General features: G+C 35.5%; 1 long non-coding RNA gene across 1 annotated transcript in view; it reads right to left on the minus strand.

Moving 5' to 3' along the window:
- Window positions 1–2,266: 2,266 nt before the first annotated feature.
- Window positions 2,267–18,233, minus strand: part of LOC120594792 (uncharacterized) — a 206,612-nt gene continuing 190,645 nt past the window's right edge. The window contains exon 3 of the long non-coding RNA XR_005650695.1: window positions 2,267–2,382. This is a non-coding gene — a long non-coding RNA (uncharacterized LOC120594792). The remainder of the gene's footprint in view (window positions 2,383–18,233) is intronic.

Below are 18,233 nucleotides of genomic sequence, written 5' to 3' on the forward strand. Positions count from 1 at the left end.
TTTCCCCATTGGATTTAATGCTCTATAGAGTATACTATCTGTCACCCTAACTATGGTACACCCATCGTCCAGCAGTATCTAGCATGTCTGATTTCTAATGCACAATAATATTTTTGACCATTCACCAACACATAGGAAGAAATTAATAACTGCCTAGATAAGTAAGAAAGTGTCAGTCAGAATAGATAGCATTTAGATTAGATTTTGAAAGATGAACATGAGTTTGCCATACTGAAAAAGGGACAGGCTTTAAGAAAAACAGATCAGCATATTCAAAGAGAATCACTATGGCCTATGTTTAAGGAAAAGATCAACTAAGAAGTTCATGGTGGTTGGAGCAGAGTTTGTGTGTATGTCTTATGGGAGTGGTCTAGAGGTGGGTTTAGGTAGAAGAGAGACAGTTGGAGACAGATAGTGAAGAATGTCTTTATTATGTAATGATTTTAGGTCTTTATTCTGAAGGCAATGGGTATGACTAGATGCACTTATTTATCTATTTATTTATTTTAGGAGCATAATCATGGAAGCAATGTGAAAGATGGACTAAATTGTAAAGATACAAGGACAGGGAAACAAGCTATTGTTTGGTTGTAACAGCTGGGAATACAATCAGAGAATAGGTCTAGGGTAGAACAGATAGAATTTGGTGGCATGTTGTTGAGGTAGATGGTGACACAATGAACAGAGATAAGGAATATGGAAATAGAAAGAGGTCTGGAAAAGAGATTAATTACCTTGATGTGCCTAGAGGAAATACGGTGGATTAGGAAATTGGCAATATAGTTGTGGAATCCAGGAGAGAGATGAGGGCTGGAGATACAGATTGAGTAGAGTGGTCAGCTTTTCAGTTTGGTGGAAACCATGGGAAACGCGTAAGAGAACTTGTAATATAAGAAAAGATGATGATGAAAGTAAGATGTGGAGAATACTAACATTTAAAGTATCTAAACAGAAAAAAACCAATGAAGCCAGTTGAGAAAGAGCAATCATAGAGGCAAAGGAGGAGGAAGTTTTAAGAAGTAGAAAGTGAGCAATAGAAGACATGGAAAACTAAATGTTAGTCATTAGCACCTGGGGCTGTGCTAATAACAAATCCTGCATTCCTTTCACATTTCTTAAGCAAAGTCAACACTGATGCTAAATCAATAAAGTCTAGCCACAGATAAACATTTTCCAGCACTAGTAGACCACTCTTCCTTTTTTACCTTGTCAAAAACTACTCTTCTGTTCCTTCCTGTCAAAAAGGGAACAGAAGAGTAGTTTTCTGTACAACTCATTGTCAGGCAGGTGTATGTGACTGATAGCAACTTTGCATTTCTCCCAGGGACATTTAATAAGGACCATTCTTTTCGCAGATGGGTGTTGAAAACTGAACTTACTCTGTGACACCTTAAAAGACAGAACCAAGAAAAAGGGTTAGATGCTAAAGGGAGGTTGAATGTGGTTCTAATGTAGAACTGTCAGTTTCCTGAAAGTAGGATGCTTTATCATCTCTCGGCAGTGCCTGACATATAGAGGAGACCTTTTAGATCTGTCTGTTACACTGGTAAATTGGACTATTCAAAGAATTAATTGGACTGTCCTTGGAGTTAATGAGTTGTCTGTCACTAGAAATATTTGAGCAGATGTTATATATCCCATAAAAGAGTTCAGTAGATAGATTCCATGCTTTAGGGAAGGCTGAAATAGAGGATTTGGATGCCTTCCTAGTCTACTATGCTGTGGTCATATGCAGCAAGACTTGTGATAGATGGAAATTTGAACTTTAAACACACGCTGTCTGAAAGTGCAAAGATGTAAGAAGAAAGAAATGATAAGAAAATGATGAGTTGTCGGGAGACCGGGCATTTATGTTCCTCCACCTGACATCCAGACATCTGACACATAAAAACTCACCATAACACAACTGAGTTCAATAATTCACAGAGGATGCTCAGTTTCTTGACTGCTCCCCTCTCCTCCCAGCTGCATCCTTTAGCTGAATGCACTCTATCTGTCTTTGTGTCCCAAACAACAGTATGTTAGTAGAGTGGGAACATATCCCAGCCCTCCAGTATAGCTCAGAGAAACACTAGTAAGGCTGATTCAGAAACTATGAGCTGTGTTCTGAATGTTCATTTAATAAATGAACTATAAATACCAAAAGAAAAGTCTGATGGTTTTGCTGTTGAGTTTCAGCAGAGATGAAATTTGCTGTAAGGAATCTGGATGTATGATAATATTGGAAGGGAAAAATTCTTAAGATGAATAGGACTTACCTGTCAGCTTTGGAATTCTATCTTTGGTGCTACATTTCCAAGTTGTTAGTTAAATTGAAGATAGGCAAGAGTTCAAATTGAGTCTTATCCTTGACTCTGACATCCAGAATATTTTACTGGCATACTGAAAAGAAAGGAAGAAGGAGAGAAAGAGAGAGAGAGAGGGTGAGAGAGAGAAAGTTCTTTTAGCATACTGGTTTTAACAGAAAAAAGGAATGTTTGGAAGCCTGGGTTCTGGTGGTTGCCAATATAGGTTGACTAGGGCCCAGTTTTGTGATTTTTGGCAAGTTGCTTACCCTATCTCTAAACTTCCATTTTTTTCATCTGTAAAGTGGCAATACTAACACCTACATTACAGTTGCTGTGAGAGTGAAATTAGTTGTTATTCATTCTACACAAAGGAATTAATGTATAAATTGATTCTTGAAAACAGGATATTTTCAGAGCACTCAATATGGTAATTTTCATGAGGATGGGGTAGGTTGACCATATATAGAATGAGTAAAGGTATTTTACTAGCTTCACAGGGGAGACTGAGACATCCCCTATCATATCTAAGAACTTTACAATGCAATGGGATTCCTCTGGCTTTGTCCCTGTCTCCTTTTACCTGTTGAGATGACTGGGGAAAGCTGTTAGCAAGCAAGTTCTTAACTCCTCTGGGACTGATGAGTCAAAGGCAAGAGTGGAGAGCAATCTGCTAAGCCTCTGTGACTCTGAGCCCTCCCTCCTCTCAGGTGGTGACTGACTCATCCAATTTTGCTTTATTTTACCATGGAGACAAATGTTCTCAGGAGTGAAACAGGATTTGCTGGGCTTGTTTATTGCTATAGTAACATCTGACAGGTGTTATATAGCTGCCTTCTCTCTAGCTGCCACCTTGTCTCTTTATCCTCTGAATAAACCTAGACAGTTACCCCAAACCCCATTTCCACTGCAGATAGGGGAGTTGCCTCGCTCCTTGGTCCTTGGTCGCCAGCTGTTACAATACTGTCAATTTCCCAGTGCAAAACTTTTGTGCAGTGTTCATTACCTGGGCTTTGGCATCAAACTCAACCAAGGTTTCCATTTTAGCTCCTGGTATTTACCTAACTTCTTACCCGCAGTTTCTTTGTTCCATAAAACCAGGATAATAGCACCTTATGTTTGTGGAAGCTAGAGGAGATGTTGGCTTTGAAGTAAGCATTGCATATAGTTAACTTCTAAGATTATTATTATTAAAAGTACTCTCTGGAATCTGCTTTTGGAATAACTCACCGTGGATTCCAAATAGGAATCCAGGTAGGACTATTAACTCTGAAAACTACTGACTCAGGTTCTCTCGACTATCTCCAGAGTTATGTACATACTTCTTCTAGGAGGCAAAATGCCTGGCCAAACGTTTGATTCAATGACTCTGTATCAGTTCTCTTTTGCTGTATTTATTATTGCTCATGAGTCTATCAGCTAGCTAGGTAGTACTGGGCCCTGCTTAACTGATCTCTGCTTAGTTATTTAAGTTCACTAATGCATCTTATGTCTGTTTTTGGGTTGATTAGGAACAGGCTGTTTTAAAAATGTCTGGTTCACATGACTGGCTGCCAGTTTAGACAACTGGCTGTGTGTTTTCTGTCATCCAGCAGGTTAGCCCAGACTTATCCTTATGCTGGTAGGCAAATTTTAAGAGAGGTAAAACTTTCAAGGCTTATTGAGGCCTATGCTTAGAACTAGCATACCATCACTTCTATGGTTCGTTATTGGCCAAAGCACATCACAAAGCCAGTCCAGTTTCAAGAGGTGGGAAAATAGACCTCACCTAGTAAAGGGCAGATATGCAAATGAATATCGCAAAGGGCTTAGCTACAGAGAGTTGTGAACATTTCAGGCCATCAGCCTACACATCCCTATTCTAAATTAGTCCTTAGCCCTGGGTCCCAACATCCTTGACTCAGTAACTGGTACACAAAGCTGAGCTATTAATCTACTGTATTTCATCTGAGGGGCTGAAATTTTTGACTTTTTACAGTGTTTCAGCAATCGTTTTCCTGATGCCAGTGGAAAGAAAGATATACATAGTGTTCTGAACAGGTCGCAGTGTCTGATCTTTCCTTTTCTGCTCCTCCTTTTCTCCCACTTTCCCACCCCAACTGAATGTTCTTTGAATCCAGTGATCTCTTCTACTCTGAAGAGTATAAAGCAAATGTAGAAATTGGTAGGGCAAGGATAGGGAAGTAAAAATCTCAACTTCTAAAAGTTCTCTCTTCTGTTTGTTCTTAGAATCACCCCACAGTTAAAATAATGCACAATCGTCACTCGATATTTAGTTTTGAAAAAATTTCTCTCTTTTTTCCTCACTTCTAATGGCTATTGCCAATATTTATTTTTCATCATGGAGTGGTTGTTACAAAATTTCCCTACATTGAGTACTTTTTTTAGTCTTTCTACAGCACGTAGGCCTGCCATGACCAGAGGAAACTTAAGGTTCCTTGGAAGGAGACTGTCATTTCCCTAATCGGCACAGACCCTTGACCTCTGCCTCAAAGCTCTCATTTCACATCTAAATCAAAGGATGGCCTAACCATGGAGGCCTAACCAAGAGGGCACTTTTGTGCATGGTCTTTAGTTGTTACTTAGGTGCCTAGAAACACAAAGCAGAGTCAAGAAAAGGGGAAATGCAGAGCGAAACAGAAGGAAATGCTGTCTACCACTCATAGCGAATGATGTTCAAGGGTCAGTGAAACAAAGGCAAAAACATGCAAAGAGCTGCCCTGGAATGGCTGACTCCACCAAGTATGAATCTCAGAGAATTAAGGGTACAAAGTGTAATGAAAAGCCTGAACCATGATTCCTATATCCACAGACTTTACAATCTGGTTATAAAAACAAGTCTTAATGGAAAAATAGACAATGACATAAGATATAAGAAAAGAGATACATTAAGTACACAATTGAAAAGAAGAAATAGTAAAAAAAAAAGAAAAGAAAAGAAAAAAAAATTATAAGGATGGCCTGAAGTGGCTAAGGAAGGCTGACAAACTGGCAAGTTAAGAATATAGGTTATTTTCTGAAATGACTCAGAATGGTTGGATTTCAAACAGGGGACAAAGGAGTCAAGGAGATTCTATGTGCTTCTTTAATTTTATTTTTGTAGTTTTCTGATTTATAGACTGAGCTTCAAGACTGGAACAGACCTCAGATGTCATCTAGAATAACTGCGTTATTGCCATCCGATGTTTGAAAATGTTGAAAGCCTTCTTCCACAAATCTTTCCCTCAGCCTTTGACTAGGTTGGCAACATTCCAAACCTTATTGTATGGAAAACTGACTGTCTCTTTGTGTCTCTGCGGACACACCCTGAAGTAGTGGGAACTTAAGGCTCCTTGGAAGGAGACGGTTCATTTCCCTAATCAGCACAGACCCTTCACCTCTGCTTCAAAGCTCTCATTTCACATCTGAATCAAAGGATGGCCCAACCATGGGATGCAGCCCTTCCCTTCCTTTTTTTCCCTGTCAAAGTGAAAAATGGCTGGGTGGGAACTCTAATTATGTGGAACATGCTGGCACTGTTTTCATGTCCAAGAAAATTGGTGTAACCACTATCCTTGAAGCAGATGAAGTGATGTTATGGTGACTAAAGAGATGTGGTGGTTGGCTGAGCAGTAGCAACAAAACCTCGCATTTGCACAGTGTTTTATAAATTTAAGGAATGTTTACATATATTATTTCATTAAAATCTTGTTTAACTTAGTACCCTATACCTGATAACTATTATAATCTGCTCTCATTTCTCAGATAAATAAACTGAGGCTTACGAGAGGCTAAGTTGACATAAATAGGTTAGTAATCAAGATTTAGAAACTAGATTTTTTTTCCCCAGCTCTCAGTTCAGTGATATTTTTACCATAATAGTTTTTCTTATTAGTTCATCCTTTTTCTTTTTTTTTTTTTAATTTGGTAACTTACTTTGTGTAAAAAGATCCTCAACTAAATAAATGTCATTGGTCTTTGTCTTTTTTTCATAAGAAAACTGAAAAGACTACAAAGATTTGTCCCACAAGGTCAACTATAACTTTGCCTTCATAAGTACTCTAGGCCCTTTTTGTCCACTGTAATCCATTTAGGAATTTTAAGGCGTACAAAATAGATCTATGGGAGGGAAAATATTTTAAAATTTAGCAATTTTCTTCCTTTCTACTCTAAAAATATGGGTCTATTGCTTGTTAATGTTGACAACATCCCAGTGAGGTAAGGAGGTCAGGAACACTATTATCTCTCTGTTTTTAAAAGTGAGTACACAGAGAGGAAATAACTTGCTCAAGGACATGGTGACTCAGTCACTAGAGGAGCCAGGATGAAAACAGCCCTCATTTTTTACTTTCAATACACACCAAGACCATGATCCACATGGGTTATGGGATTATGGCCCTTCACAAACAAGCGCATATTAGTCAGACATGGAAATAATTATGTGCCTTTCGCATTCTGAACAGAAACTGAACTCTCAAAGATACTGGCAGAAGAGAAGCCAAAGATTCCCCAAGACTTTTTTTATTATTACTTTTATTTTTAAGTCACAGATGGCTAGTCTGAAAATGGGAAAAAAAACCTTTCCTTGTCTTTTTTCTCAGGCCTGGCCTCACATAACACCCCCTACCACACCCCTGTGGGAAGAAGGATTATACTTTCCACTATTCCTAGGGTAGATTTTGTTCTTTTAAAATAAACAAACACTTGAAAACTTTTTTCTTCTAATATTAGCTTTGGTCTTGAACCAGAATTGATTTGGCATTGAGTAACTAGAAAGGACAAATAATATTCTCAATGAGCAGTAGAGAAGAGTCTCTTTTGACAGTCTTTTAGAATCATTATCCAGTATGATGAACCATAAGTCAGACTGATTTTGATGAAGGAAAATAATGACATGATAACCACTTGTTACCCACCTTATCTGGGGTCACCTAATGATGCCAACAAAGGCAGCTGCCTATATTCTTATTTTCTCTAGACCTTGTGCCATGGGTCTTGTGCAATAATAATGTGGTTTTTTGTTCGTTTGTTTGTTTTTTTTAACTTAAGGATGGGTTGCCTTTTTCAATTCACATAAAGGTTAGGTACAGTGCCTAATAGAGATCTGACTCTACCCTTCCTAGTGCCTCTATTTCTCTGTTCACAAATTCAGTCTACTTTCTCATATACTGCTAGCAAAATTATATTAAATAGCAGGTGACTTGCTGAAATGACTCTTTGGTGTTTGATCCTCTTGCTGTAACATGTATGGCTTTTCTTAGGCTGTGTCATCAAAGATTGTATTTGTAGGATAAAAATTTAGGATTAGACCTAGTGTAGTGATAGTCTTCTTAATCTAGTGATCCAGAAAACATGACTGTTGAGAGAAAATATAAATGGGCAAGTGGAGATGTGAATTGCCCTGTATTATTCTTCTAAGAGTACCATAACAACAATAACAGAACAGACTTAAATAACAGAAATTTATTTCTCACAGTTCTGGAGGCTGGAAAAATCTAAGATCAAGCTGTCTGCAAGACAGGTTTCATTCTGAGCCCTCTTCTCTTGGCTTGTAGGCAATCACCATGTCACTGTGTGCTCACATGACCTCTTCTTATGTGTACACAGGGAGAGAGAGAGAGAAAGCATACTCTCTGGTGATCTTTTTATAAGGACACTGATCTTATCAGATCAGGGCCTCATACTTATGCCCTCATTTAACCTCACTTACTTCCTTAGAGTCCCCATCTTCAAATACAGCCACTCTGTGGGTTAAGGCTTCAACATATGAATTTCAGGGGACACAAACATTCAGTCCATAATAAGCCTCAAATTCAGAAGTCTCATAACAAATCCCCAAAGCATGAACAGACTTCATTATTAAAGAATAGACAAAAGCTTCTCCTCCTAATATAATGAAGAGAGCTTCTACTTAGGACTATGCTGTGGATACAAGTTTTGACAAATCAAAAATTACTTGGTGAAGGAATATTTTTATTACCCCAAATATAGTTGTCTCCTGAAATTATTGTAGAAGAATGTTAAATGGGGATCCCTCATAGTTTATAGTCCTGGCTAAGGCTCTAAGCAAAAGAAAATGGTGCCAAACATTTAAACATTCTAGAGAGTGATGGTAGACTATTCGTGCAGAACTTACTAAGAGATGGTGAGAGTGGTTCTGTGACCTATCATTTCTTCCAGTTTAATTATAAGAGAAGGTGTGAGATGGAAGTGATAGATGAGGGGAGGATTTCTTGGAAGAAAGGTATAGGCTAGGTAGGAAGATCTGAGCTTATCATTCTCACTTAGGCCCAAAGAATGAACACTTTAGGAGCACTATGCTACAAAACAAAACAAAACAAAGCAAAACAAAAAAACAAAACAAACAAAACAAACAACAGTTCACCACTTGGATAAAGTCAGGTATAGATGAGCCCCTTTCTGGGTTTATGAACAGTCAGAAGAGAATGCTCTTGAAAATTTTTGAGATGACCTAATCTTGCGCCCCAGAATTTGGAATGTCTGGTGCCTGTCACTGGTCTGTAGTAGCCTACTGTCCAGGGGCTGGCCAGAACTGCCCCTAATGGCAAAGCAAGGACAAAGGGCTGTCTTGGAGATGATATGATACTCCGGATGCTTAATGTTCCCATGAGCTAGAGAGATCTCATGAAACTTGGCTGGGCTAGAGAACTCTTGAAATGGTGCTTTTCTGGAGCACTGCCAGGTGCCAGGTTGCTGGAGGCAACCTCAACTGAAAGAGTTTACACTACTAAGAGCAGGAATGAGGGAGAGTCAAATAAGCCAGCCCAAGAGTGCAGCCTGTGACCTGGGAGAGCGTAGCATCTAAAGTACCTAGAAGGTAGGGGGTCTCTGAAGGACCCACTGAAAGATCTCATGAGAGGAAAGTTTGCATCTGGATATCTGCCAGGAACAATAGCATCAGTCATCTCAGACCTCTCCTGTCTCTCCCCTTTCCCATCTAAGAATTGCCAGAGGCAGCTAACAAATGAGAGGACATGAGGTTGGAATGATTTTATTAATACCAAAATATGGACTGCAAGTGAATGGAAAAAGCTATGGGATCTACCTGAGAGATCACTTATGGGTGCAGAATGGAGATCCAAATGAGATAATTTGGAGGGCTGTGTTGAAAAGTTATTTCCTGTCAGAGCTCCAACCAAATCCATATTATTCCATAAATTGCTAATATTTGATTTTTTGGTATCATGGGATATTTTCCTGGGTTTTATAAGTAAAATCACATGAGAAGCTTAACAATTTTTATAATTCTCTGAGAAAAATTTACAACTAAGTTGTCCTCATCTGAATACTTTCATTTGAAAACAAACTTTTGGGAAAACATTACTCTTTGGAAACTTTTTCATAGAAAAAAATCCCTTTTCTCATTAAAAGTTGATTCTACTTGACAATGTCCAAAGCAGTCTTTTTGTGTTAAGCCTCTTCTTATGAAATCTCAAAAGCCCATTTTTCAAAGGGTTATCCTTTATTACTCTGGTGTATATCCTGTCAACTTAAAGGACTTTGTCCCCTTCTTCCTAAAAAGTAATGTGTGGCAATTTTGTCAAGTAGAGGCTGTATTTTTTGTTTGTTTGTTTATTTTAATTTCTAAAATGTCCAGTAACCTTCAGATATAACTAGTAATGCCTGGTTGTCTGTGGTGCTCAAGCTGACTTTTGTTGCTCTGTCCCATGCATGGGCAGCTACTGCAGTGACTGCATGGGGCTATTATAGGTTGAATTGTGACCACCCCACTGCCCCCCGCCCAAAAGATGTTGAAGTCCTAACTCCCAAGACCTGTGAATATGACCTTATTTGGAAATAGGGTCTTTGCCAATGGCCAAGTTAAGATCGTTGGCATCCTTGTAAAAAGGAGAAACTTGGACACAGGGACATAATGCACAGAGAGAGAACACCATGTGATAATCCGAGTTGTGCTGCCACAGGCCAGGGTCGTACCAGAACTAGGAGAGAGGCTTGAAAGCTAGTGCTTTCAGAAGAAGCATAGCCCTGCCGACACCTGGATCTTGGATTTTTGGCCTCCATAACTCTGAGACAATAAACTTTTGTCGCTTAAGTCAGTTTGTGGTACTTTGCTACAGCTGCCCTAGAAAACTAATACAGGGCTCTAACTTAGGAATCCATACTTTTCATAGTCATCCCCTTGAGCATGCTATTGAAATTTTTATATTGGATGATTTTTAAAAGAAGTTATGAGGGAATACAAATTGTCTAAGCCACATCCCTGGAGGAGTTTATTCTAGAAAGGGAAATTAAAGAGTCATTCAAACTAATAAATATACTGAGCCTCTTGCCTATGACATCTGTATTCAATGTGTTTGGCCCATAGAAGTTACCTGTAACTTATGAGATGTAAAACCCTGCTGGGCTCAGACATGACAGGGAAGTGTCCATCATTCATTTATTTCTATTTTGTTAAACATTAGTATACTTAATGGGCCAACATTCAGAGAAATAAAGGGCTATGAGTAAGAGTCTGCTGGGAAATTAGTAATAAAAATACTTTTATGGGTGATACAGAAATTTTACCCACTCATATCCAACTGAAAAGTTTTCTTCACACAGATCAGATAATCCAAAGGCTGTGCTGTTTGACACATACATATTTCCTGTTTTGTCATAATTGCCTGGCTGACTAGTGCATGGGTACTATTTCTTTGCTTTGTTTTTCCCTCCGGGAGTAAATTTTCAAAGAAAGGAGGAGGAAAGAAAGCAAAATTGCTTGCTTGATTGTAGAAATGCCATCATGAATAAAAAAAAATTTTAAAAGTGCTCTGATTTCTGGTACAATCTGTAGTTGCAATTCCACAGCATAGCTTAGTTTAACATAGCCAGAAGCAGCTTGATTAAATTACATATATCAGAGCGAAGATGCCCATGGCCATTGAGATTCAACAGGGAAGGAATTTTATGACTAAATTAAAGCAAATTGGGAAAGTGAGGCATCCTAATGAAATCCTTTCACCATGCCATTAAAATCACTGGTGTAAGTTTCTGAACCAACGAGATGTGAGTCATGATTTTAAAAATAAATAAATAAGGCTTTAAGAATATGGACTTGCAAAATAATGTACATCATTTCCCTTTAATGGGAAAAAAATAACTGATATACATTTGAGGGTTATAAATAGGATGCACAATCAAATACTATTGCATGCCTGGTATGTAAAAGGACTTTGCCATGTCTTGTGAGAGACACAAGGAAGAATAAGTAAGGCAACTAACTCCTAAGGATCTGAATGTCTGTTTAAGAAGTCAAGACACATATAGTGAAGATATATCTAACATAAAAGACTGGGTGATACATAATATGAGCCCAATGCACCATACAGCATTCAGTAAATGCTATAGGCATTCAAAAGAAGCACAGGTTGCATTAATTCAACTATTTGTTCATTCATTCTTTCAAATAGCAAACATTTATTGAGTTTCTATTATATGCCATATTCTGGGCTGAATGAGGAAAAAAATTATACCTAATATGCACATAGCAGTCTAAGTTTATAGATAACAGTCACATCCATGATCTCACTTTCTCTTTTGAACTTCACTTGAACCTCATTTTAAAGATGAGGAAATCAAGACTAAGAACACTCAAATAAGCAAGCTAACTGATCCAAGGAGAATTAGAGCTAGATCTGAGGTTTGAACAGCAGGTTGCACTGATGACTCAAAGATATCAGGTCTGGGTGCTGGAGACGCCTATGAACTAAAATGAAGTCAGGTGGGTGAGCATGTGTTTAGGGGAGGTGGGGGATTTTATTTTAAGTCTTGAGTTTGAAGCAATTGTAGAGCGTTCATATGAATCATCCACTTTGGGCCTTTGAAGATGTGGGCCTTACTCTTCAAGGAAGAGTCAATGATAGCTAAATATTTGGGAGTCATCCTTGTAGAAATGAAACTTCTTATTGAAGTATTAACAAAGATTGATAAGTTTTCCAGAGAAGAAAGTATTAATAGTTGAGAGCAAGAGCAAAGTGTCCAATCTTATGAAAAACCCATGTTTGGGGGTAAAGAATTAATGAGCAGTCACCAAAGAGACAAACAGAATAAGAAAAGTGTCAGATAATTCTGCTTCATCCCTATGGTTGATAGAATTACTTTAAGAGGAAACATGGTGAAAACCACAGGAAGTACAAAGACAAAGAGGACCGAAGCAAGGGCCTTTGAGGGTTGCAAGGGCCTGTTGTATGGTTCTTGTGAATGCAGGTTCAGTAAAGCAGTGGGTGTGGAACCAGATTATATTAAAATATGGTAGAGTAGAGAGAAATGAAAACAATAAAATTTTAAAAGTTTAAGTGTGAAATCTTTAAAATGAAAAAAAAAAAATGTCCAATGTAGTTTTTGTACTTTGTCCAAGGACTCTAATAAAAATTAATATTATCCTACTAATGAAATGAAAACAGTATTCTACTTTGCTGACTCTTTTAGTTACTCTTATTGCAAGGTTGGCAGACTGTCTTAGGGAATTATCTGAAATCTGATTCCTATTAGATTCTGAATTTAGTTGTCATCATGGTACAGATGACATCATGGTACATCATGGTACAGTAAGGCATGGCAGAGCAAAATCTAACAAAGTTTATGCTCAGTGCCAGAAAAGAACAGAATTAGTAGATAATGCTCTTCCACCCACTGCCCCCAAACTCCTGAAACATGATGGGTGCTTATCAATATTTATGGAATGGAATGTGGATGTGTTCATTGTAGAGATAATGATTTTATTGTACATACTTTTTTGGGGAACTTTTTAAGAAGGAGTTAGTTACGTGGTGGCATCCAGTATTTAAAGACATGAAAGCCAACATTAATAAGTTAATTACAAGCTAATGACAGAAATGAAGACTTCATGAATTTAATGGCTTTCTGCTATCTCTAACTTACCAACTTTTTGATGGTTTTTCATTTAAATATATCAATATAAATTTATGTATAATACACAGGGGTAAGCATGTATAAATGTGTACATATAGTATATATAAACTTTTGGAACTGGGGTAGATTTAGATTTACATCTGCTTATATAGATATATAGTTTTGTATTAGTATTCTGTTTAATAGTAAATCATGACCATTTCTCCATAAAAAGTATTTTAATAGCTAATAATTCTTTATGTGAATAAATTCTACAAGTCATTCAACTGCTTTTTGGTTGTTGGGAAATTTATAGATTTCATTTTGTAAAAGATATTATCACTTTGTAATATTTGTTGCAAATATTTTCATAGTACATGATTTGCCTTTTAATCTTTTGATATTAGAAGCTTTAATTTTTATTTAGTTGATCTGTTCTGTTATTATTTTTATCTTTGTTTTTTTGCCTATGATGTCTTTCTTCTCAAATTTAGTTATTTATTCAGTTTTGGAAAGCTGAATTTTAATTAGGATGGTGATTGTGTTTTTTAAATCATAGGCTTAGGAAATTATTATTTTTTAATGATAGTCTCAATCAGAATGATATAACTTTAATGAAGAGGAAAAATATGACTGAACAACAGTTCCCTTTGTTTTCTTTTTTGTTAATATACTTATAAATGCCTTACCCACTCCAGAATTCTGTAAATGTGTTTCTAAATTATCTTCTAGTTCCTTTATAGTCTCTTACGCTTTATCCATTTGGAGTGCTTAACTTGCTACATGCTGACATCTAATTTATTTTGTTTCAAAATGAGCCTGAGTATCAACACTATTTGTTAACAAATTACCCTTTTCCCACTGACGTGAGATTTTATTTGTTAAAGTTCTGTTAACACTCTGTTAGAATTCCTAATTCCTCCCGTATATTTTTTTTATAAATTTATTTATTTATTTTAATTAGTTTCAAGTTTACAGTACATTGGTTAGACATTTATATAGTTTATAAAACAATTCTCCTAATTGTTCCTTCTCTCCCCTATTTTCCACCTAGCCAATATATTAATGCTAGCTGCATTCCCTATCCAGTATTAGTAGCCCATCCAGTATTTTTAACCAAAATTGTGTGTAGCTTTCTCTTTACATTTTTGTCTCATATTTTGTTGAAATTTTGATATTGGAAATGTACCTGTTTCATTAAACGTTTTAAAAATAGCATTCCACATCTTTTTTAGCACTTCACGTTTTTAAATACTCTAATATGCTTTATAGAGCATGGGAAATATCTGTTCCTTAACACCTGAAAGATCTCACTTATACAACCATAGAATTCTAGAGCCTTCTTTAAGATAATTCTTCAAATTTAAAAAATAATGCCCATAGCTATGAATCTATTAAGATATTTTATTTCTATTGAGTCTTCTTGATCATTTATATTTTATGATAAACTTTCCATTACATAAAATGTTAAGAACTTTTATATTTAAAAAATATTTCTACAAACATTTATATAGAATATTTGTATAAGGTATTCTATCATATTCTAAATGTTCCCATGTTTCTTTATTACATATGCTTTCTCATTACTAATTATGTTTGTGTTTTTTCTTTTCTGCTAAATTTATCAAAGGGTACTATTTTTACAAACAAAATAACTTTTGAAATTTTAAAATCAATTTCTATTATTTTCAAATTTATTCAATTATTTTAGTCATTCTAAATTTTCTTACAGACTCGGGGACATGGGCAATGGACAAGTGGTTACCACAGGGTAGGGGGTAAGGGAGGAGGTAAGAGGTAAACAGGGTAAAGGGGGTCAAATATAGGAGGATTGGGGGAGGGTGAAGTGGGTAAAGGGGATAAAATATATGGTAGCTAAAGGAAACTGGACTCTGGGTGGTAATCAGACAATAGACTATAAAGATGTCAAATGATAATGTACACCTGAAAATTATATAATTGTATTAACCGTTATCCCAATAAACTTAAAAAATAATAATAAAATAAATTTTCTTTCTTCCAACTTTCTTTAAGTTCTGTCTTATTTTTCTTCTGACTTTTGGAGTTTAAATAAAATCTGAAAGATAGTCTTCATAAATAAATTTGGTCGTATACCCATAGTTTCTATTTTTATTTTCATTCTCATTATTTTCTAAATCAGTGTTTCTCAAGTAATATGTCTTCATACATTAAAAAATATTGACATATTAAACTGTGTCACAAGAATTATGATGTTGGCTTCAGAAAATTTATTGAAAGCTTTTTCAATTTTTTTTTATACAATAAAGTAATATGTGTAAGCTGGGAATTATTTGATCTTTTTAACTTGGATACTTGAAAGATCTCATTGGTAGGCTGGACCTAAGTAATTTTTAAGAGGTAATTTTTTAAACTTTCATTTACATTAGTTTGTAAGGCATTTATAATTGAATTTAAAACAATCTAAGAGTATTTGCCTTAACATGGGGGCTTCAACTCTCTTATTTTTATAGGTGATATGTTCGATGTTTTCTGTCTTGTGTTAACAGTTTTGTTTTCATTTGTTTTTGTTTTGTTCCTATTTGCTTTTTCAAATGTGCCTATTCTCTTTCTGGGTTTTATTATCTTGAACTACTTTTGATATCATTATAAGTTTTAAAATTCAATGATTTTAAAGATTTACATTCTGTTTCACATTTGACTTGAGTATAGTTATGTTTATTCAAAAATATGCCCCCAAGTTTTCTTTCCAATCATTAAAATTGAGTTATTTTCCCCTATGTTATGGGAGGAATTTAGCATGTTTTTAATCATCTTCCCTTTTAATATAATTTGTGTTTTATTCTCTAATTTTTGTAAATTCATTATTTTTATATATTATACATCTTTCCTTTCAACATTTTTTCTTACTTTGTATTGTTTTATCTTGTTATAAATAACTATTTAAATTTAATTCTATTTTTAGTTAGTATCTGCTAATCTTTTCTCTCTCTCCTCTCTCCTTTCCCCTCCTTCCCCTCCCCTTCCCTCTCCCTCTCTCTTTTTTCTTACCATGACATCCTTATTCTTGATTTTTAAATTTGGATTTATCTCTCCATAGAAGTGTACTTTCAAGTAATTTTTTCCCCAAGATTGTGGATGATACATTTTTTTCAATATGCCTGTATTTTATCATAACTTTCTATTTTCATGCCTGACTGACAAGTTGGCTTAACATAACATCTTTTGCTCACCAACTTTTTTCCTTCAAAATTCTGTGGTTCATTTTTTCATTACCTCTTGGCCTTTCACATTGCAAAAGAATAGCGTGAATCCAACCCAACTTCGATTTTTCTGTTAGTAACACGTGTTTTCTGAAGAATTTCTTGTTAGATGATTTTGTTTATTCTCGTAAGTCCAATATTTTGTCACTTTGGGGTTTCTTTTCGATACTTTAGGTCTCTTTCAACCTAAGAGTTACTTTGACAATTGTGTTCATACTTATCTCATCACAAAATCCTGTTGATTTTTTTACCTCCTAATTATCTGAAATATTTCTTACTCTCCTTTGCTACACTTCAAGGTCAATCTATTGTTATGTCTTACATCTCACTATAGGAGTCTCTGGCTCACTCCTTTACAAACCTGCACACTGTTGCTAGAGAAATTGTTTTTCCCCCCAATTAAAATTTGTTTACCTCATAAATCTGTTTAAATTACTTCGATGGATTTTAGTAAAGGGCAAAATCTCCAACATGGATTCACCACAGAATTTTTTGAATTGCAGGTGGGGACCCACTGATGAATTATGAAATTGTAAAACCAATTTGTTAGATTATAAGACCATTTAAAAATCATTATGTACATGGAACATATATATGTGAATATCTATATATACACACATAAAACATATATAATACCATAATCTAAACAAAACATTTCATAAACTGTTACCTACTCTTACTATGAGAAAAATGCTCTATTGTGTCCTATTCGTATTCTGTTCATTTTTTTTAATGCTTTCATAATCTAGCAAATTGATTTCTATATATGTACATATGATGTAGAAAGTATTTCTTACTGAAGGTCATGGTAAAAAATGAAGGAAATGTATGACCTACAGTGCCCTGAACGGTCTAGCCCCTACCTACCTCCTCACTGTCATCTCATATATGTTCCTTTTGACTCTTCACCCCAGACTCACCAACCTTCTCATAGTTCCTTAGTCATGCTATGCTCACTTTTGTTAAAGAATTTTTCATATGCTATTCTTTCTGCCTGGGCTCTTCAGTTCCCTGATTAATTTCCACTGTTTCTCAGACCTCATATGAAACATTACTTCCTCAGGGAAACTTTCTCTGACCTCCTGACTATGTCAAATTCCCTATCTCATGATCTTATAAAAGCATCTACTCTCTTGTCCTGGTCGTAATTTTATATTTATTCATTTGATTATTTTGTCTGTCTCCCCAATTACCCACAAAGGCAAGGATATGGCAGATGTCCTTTTGATCTTATTTATCTTCATTGTATTTTGTAGAATAAAACCCCAATAATTATTTGCATATGTATATAGTAAGTGAATGTAAATTCACACATGGTTTTGTTTTAGTTTGAGAAGATTGTTTTTCACTGTACTTTTGGTTATTGCTTTGCTTTTAACTTCTTATTTCTTCTTACTCCTGTACCTTCCTTATGAACATCTAGAATTCTTAGGGTAGATACATTTTTTCCCTTCCATATTGACTCAATATTTTAATATTTACTCATATCTTTTGCATTCTGAAATAGCTTCTCAAATCTATTCTTCTCATCAATTACTGGATTTAAACTGTGAAAATTCTGTTTTGTTTTCTGCTTCTACTTTTTATTTATTGCTTATTATTTTCTTACTTGAAACTGTTATATTCTTATTTTAATCTTTTGTTCTTTAAATCTATCTCTTTAGGACTTATCACTTTCTGTTCTTTTATTATATAAACCACATCTCCTTTCATCTTACTGAGGACTCCACCCAGTTTTCTAAAAATTTCTTCTGTTTTTTATTATAAGTTGGTTTCCAAAGTTTATCCTTTTAGTACTCAGGAGGATGAGATTGCATTCATTTGAGCTTCAACAGTCTCTTTTTCTTTTTCTTCT

The sequence above is a fragment of the Pteropus medius genome, unplaced genomic scaffold (genome assembly GCF_902729225.1).
Source record: "Pteropus medius unplaced genomic scaffold, Ma_sr-lr_union100, whole genome shotgun sequence".
Lineage (NCBI taxonomy): Eukaryota > Metazoa > Chordata > Mammalia > Chiroptera > Pteropodidae > Pteropus > Pteropus medius.